The sequence below is a fragment of the Parasteatoda tepidariorum genome, chromosome 2 (genome assembly GCF_982258835.1).
Source record: "Parasteatoda tepidariorum strain Cologne lab strain chromosome 2, Ptep-v5.0, whole genome shotgun sequence".
NCBI lineage: Eukaryota > Metazoa > Arthropoda > Arachnida > Araneae > Theridiidae > Parasteatoda > Parasteatoda tepidariorum.
In genome coordinates, this window is record NC_141756.1 from 114,050,279 (window position 1) to 114,056,599 (window position 6,321).

Consider the following 6,321-nt stretch of genomic DNA (forward strand, 5'->3'; position numbering starts at 1 on the left):
CCAAAATAAAATATTTTTTAAAAATGCTTTATGGATATTTCTCAGTAATTTTGACACCTATCCTTAAATTTGGTATTAGTATCAAAGTTGCCATTTGAACCAAAAAATTGTAAAAAATTACTGAAGTGTCCACCAAATGATCCCCATAAAACAAGTTATTTATAATAATTATAAAGCAATGGATAGGAAAGCCTATAGTCAAAATAGACAATACTATACATTAAATATAAGCCATGCAGAATTTCTTTCCCACCTCATATCGTATTTTACACCATCATCGATCTTAGCGACTCCTGTGCTAACTATATATAGAGAATGTCAAGGCAAAAATAAAATATTTTTTAAAAATGCTTTATAGATATTTCTCAGTATATGTATATATTTTTCGAAATTTTGACACCTATCCTTTAATTTGGTATTAGTATCAAAGTTGTCATTTGAGCCAAAAAAATATAAAAAATTACTAAATTGTCCACCAAATGATCCCCATAAAACCAGTTATTTATAATAATTATAAAGCAATGGATAGGAAAGCCTATAGTCAAAATAGACAATACTATACATTAAATATAAGCCATGCAGAATTTCTTTCCCACCTCATATCGTATTTTACACCATCATCGATCTTAGCGACTCCTGTGCTAACTATATATAGAGAATGTCAAGGCCAAAATAAAATATTTTTTAAAAATGCTTTATGGATATTTCTCAGTAATTTTGACACCTATCCTTAAATTTGGTATTAGTATCAAAGTTGCCATTTGAACCAAAAAATTGTAAAAAATTACTGAAGTGTCCACCAAATGATCCCCATAAAACCAGTTATTTATAATAATTATAAAGCAATGGATAGGAAAGCCTATAGTCAAAATAGACAATACTATACATTAAATATAAGCCATGCAGAATTTCTTTCCCACCTCATATCGTATTTTACACCATCATCGATCTTAGCGACTCCTGTGCTAACTATATATAGAGAATGTCAAGGCCAAAATAAAATATTTTTTAAAAATGCTTTATAGATATTTCTCAGTATATGTATATATTTTTCGAAATTTTGACACCTATCCTTTAATTTGGTATTAGTATCAAAGTTGTCATTTGAGCCAAAAAATTATAAAAAATTACTAAATTGTCCACCAAATGATCCCCATAAAACCAGTTATTTATAATAATTATAAAGCAATGGATAGGAAAGCCTATAGTCAAAATAGACAATACTATACATTAAATATAAGCCATGCAGAATTTCTTTCCCACCTCATATCGTATTTTACACCATCATCGATCTTAGCGACTCCTGTGCTAACTATATATAGAGAATGTCAAGGCCAAAATAAAATATTTTTTAAAAATGCTTTATAGATATTTCTCAGTATATGTATATATTTTTCGAAATTTTGACACCTATCCTTTAATTTGGTATTAGTATCAAAGTTGTCATTTGAGCCAAAAAATTATAAAAAATTACTAAATTGTCCACCAAATGATCCCCATAAAACCAGTTATTTATAATAATTATAAAGCAATGGATAGGAAAGCCTATAGTCAAAATAGACAATACTATACATTAAATATAAGCCATGCAGAATTTCTTTCCCACCTCATATCGTATTTTACACCATCATCGATCTTAGCGACTCCTGTGCTAACTATATATAGAGAATGTCAAGGCCAAAATAAAATATTTTTTAAAAATGCTTTATGGATATTTCTCAGTAATTTTGACACCTATCCTTAAATTTGGTATTAGTATCAAAGTTGCCATTTGAACCAAAAAATTGTAAAAAATTACTGAAGTGTCCACCAAATGATCCCCATAAAACCAGTTATTTATAATAATTATAAAGCAATGGATAGGAAAGCCTATAGTCAAAATAGACAATACTATACATTAAATATAAGCCATGCAGAATTTCTTTCCCACCTCATATCGTATTTTACACCATCATCGATCTTAGCGACTCCTGTGCTAACTATATATAGAGAATGTCAAGGCCAAAATAAAATATTTTTTAAAAATGCTTTATAGATATTTCTCAGTATATGTATATATTTTTCGAAATTTTGACACCTATCCTTTAATTTGGTATTAGTATCAAAGTTGTCATTTGAGCCAAAAAATTATAAAAAATTACTAAATTGTCCACCAAATGATCCCCATGAAACCAGTTATTTATAATAATTATAAAGCAATGGATAGGAAAGCCTATAGTCAAAATAGACAATACTATACATTAAATATAAGCCATGCAGAATTTCTTTCCCACCTCATATCGTATTTTACACCATCATCGATCTTAGCGACTCCTGTGCTAACTATATATAGAGAATGTCAAGGCCAAAATAAAATATTTTTTAAAAATGCTTTATAGATATTTCTCAGTATATGTATATATTTTTCGAAATTTTGACACCTATCCTTTAATTTGGTATTAGTATCAAAGTTGTCATTTGAGCCAAAAAATTATAAAAAATTACTAAATTGTCCACCAAATGATCCCCATAAAACCAGTTATTTATAATAATTATAAAGCAATGGATAGGAAAGCCTATAGTCAAAATAGACAATACTATACATTAAATATAAGCCATGCAGAATTTCTTTCCCACCTCATATCGTATTTTACACCATCATCGATCTTAGCGACTCCTGTGCTAACTATATATAGAGAATGTCAAGGCCAAAATAAAATATTTTTTAAAAATGCTTTATAGATATTTCTCAGTATATGTATATATTTTTCGAAATTTTGACACCTATCCTTTAATTTGGTATTAGTATCAAAGTTGTCATTTGAGCCAAAAAATTATAAAAAATTACTAAATTGTCCACCAAATGATCCCCATGAAACCAGTTATTTATAATAATTATAAAGCAATGGATAGGAAAGCCTATAGTCAAAATAGACAATACTATACATTAAATATAAGCCATGCAGAATTTCTTTCCCACCTCATATCGTATTTACACCATCATCGATCTTAGCGACTCCTGTGCTAACTATATATAGAGAATGTCAAGGCCAAAATAAAATATTTTTTAAAAATGCTTTATAGATATTTCTCAGTATATGTATATATTTTTCGAAATTTTGACACCTATCCTTTAATTTGGTATTAGTATCAAAGTTGTCATTTGAGCCAAAAAATTATAAAAAATTACTAAATTGTCCACCAAATGATCCCCATAAAACCAGTTATTTATAATAATTATAAAGCAATGGATAGGAAAGCCTATAGTCAAAATAGACAATACTATACATTAAATATAAGCCATGCAGAATTTCTTTCCCACCTCATATCGTATTTTACACCATCATCGATCTTAGCGACTCCTGTGCTAACTATATATAGAGAATGTCAAGGCCAAAATAAAATATTTTTTAAAAATGCTTTATGGATATTTCTCAGTAATTTTGACACCTATCCTTAAATTTGGTATTAGTATCAAAGTTGCCATTTGAACCAAAAAATTGTAAAAAATTACTGAAGTGTCCACCAAATGATCCCCATAAAACCAGTTATTTATAATAATTATAAAGCAATGGATAGGAAAGCCTATAGTCAAAATAGACAATACTATACATTAAATATAAGCCATGCAGAATTTCTTTCCCATCTCATATCGTATTTTACACCATCATCGATCTTAGCGACAACCGTGCTAACTATATATTGAGAGTGTCAAGGCCAAAATAAAATATTTTTTAAAAATGCTTTATAGATATTTCTCAGTATATGTATATATTTTTCGAAATTTTGACACCTATCCTTTAATTTGGTATTAGTATCAAAGTTGTCATTTGAGCCAAAAAATTATAAAAAATTACTAAAGTGTCCTCCAAATGATCCCCATAAAACCAGTTATTTATAATATTTATAAAGCAATGGATAGGAATGCCTATAGGCGAAATAGACAATACTATACATTAAATATAGGCCATGCAGAATTTCTTTCCCACCTCATATCGTATTTTACACCATCATCGATCTTAGCGACTCCTGTGCTAACTATATATAGAGAATGTCAAGGCCAAAATAAAATATTTTTTAAAAATGCTTTATAGATATTTCTCAGTAATTTTGACACCTATCCTTAAATTTGGTATTAGTATCAAAGTTGCCATTTGAACCAAAAAATTATAAAAAATTACTGAAGTGTCCACCAAATGATCCCCATAAAACCAGTTATTTATAATAATTATAAAGCAATGGATAGGAAAGCCTATAGTCAAAATAGACAATACTATACATTAAATATAAGCCATGCAGAATTTCTTTCGCACCTCATATCGTATTTTACACCATCATCGATCTTAGCGACTCCTGTGCTAACTATATATTGAGAGTGTCAAGGCCAAAATAAAATATTTTTTAAAAATGCTTTGCAGATATTTCTCAGTATATGTATATATTTTTCGAAATTTTGACACCTATCCTTAAATTTGGTATTAGTATCAAAGTTGTCATTTGAACCAAAAAGTTATAAAAAATTACTGAAGTGTCCACCAAATGATCCCCATGAAACCAGTTTTTTATAATAATTATAAAGCAATGGATAGGAAAGCCTATAGTCAAAATAGACAATACTATACATTAAATATAAGCCATGCAGAATTTCTTTCCCGCCTCATATCGTATTTTACACCATCATCGATCTTAGCGACTCCTGTGCTAACAATATATAGAGAATGTCAAGGCCAAAATAAAATATTTTTTAAAAATGCTTTATAGATATTTCTCAGTATATGTATATATTTTTCGAAATTTTGACACCTATCCTTTAATTTGGTATTAGTATCAAAGTTGTCATTTGAGCCAAAAAATTATAAAAAATTACTAAAGTGTCCACTAAATGATCCCCATAAAACCAGTTATTTATAATAATTATAGAGCAATGGATAGGAAAGCCTACAGTCAAAATAGACAATACTATACATTAAATATAGGTCATGCAGAATTTCTTTCCCACCTCATATCGTATTTTACACCATCATCGATCTTAGCGACACCTGTGCTAACTATATATTGAGAGTGTCAAGGCCAAAATAAAATATTTTTTTAAAAATGCTTTATAGATATTTCTCAGTATATGTATATATTTTTCGAAATTTCGACACCTATCTTTTAATTTGGTATTAGTATCAAAGTTGTCATTTGAGCCAAAAAATTATAATTGGTTGTTGGAAAACAGATATTTAATCCAGGGAAATCTTTGCATACACAGAGTGTTCCGTGAAGACTACCCTTAATATGTTTATTTGAAATTCTCATCTAAAATGAAAACGAAAAAGTGAACAGATTGGAGGTTGCAAATCTATATTTAACCGAGAAAAAAAAATCTGATTGAGGTAAAGAAAAAAAAGAGTAATAAACAAAACAGTTCTCGCTGAGGATGGAAACAAACTGGAGTTGAAATAAAATTTTTAGAAACACATTCAATTTCAAATTGAGCGTGTTTTGCTGTTCCCTCTTTATACTGTAATTAGATAGCGTTTGTTTATTTTGTCGGTTAAATATCAGTTAGGAACTTCCAATGTGTATTTATTTTTGTAATCATTTTTTTCTTCAAGGATTCTAAAAACATCAAAGACGAAACATCTTGCATATTAAAAGCCATGAAATTGATACGTAATCTTTTTTTAAGAAATCCTTACTGGGTACTTAATGTTTTCATTAATTTTTTTAACAAAAAAACATTTTTTTATTTTATTTTTTAAATAATTCAATGATTTAATATATAGTTAATATTTAAAGAATTTTCTTTTCCAAATAAAAATGCGACATCCAGGAGAAGAAAAATAAAACCTACAGCAATCTAACTCAGTGGTTACCAAATGGCGGCCCGCGGGCTGCATCCGGCCTGTGAAGCCTTTTTTTTGTGGCCCGCTAACTAAAATATATTAGCTGTCATTTTTTTGCGGACAATTTTCGTAAAAAATCTATATCGCTTTAAAATACTTTTCTTTCGTTAAAAAAGAAAAACCTAATTTGTTCGTTTCTGTGAAATTTAACATATCAACGGTACAAAATAATTTTTTTCTCTGGTTTTGCATCCAAGAAAATATTTATTCAAATACAAAAAGAAATCATGTATGTTGCTCTTTTTTCTTTCGATTTTGTGAATATAATTTAGCATGTGCGTATCAGAAACTCTCCAATTTAACTTTTTGAAACCACTCATTTTGGACGAAATTATTTACATTTGTAAATTTTAAAACGCATCAAGGAAGCAATGAATATCATGTTTCATTTAAATTCTTTGAATCAAATATGGCATGAGTGGAAAAGAAAAAAAAATTAATTTCAGATGCT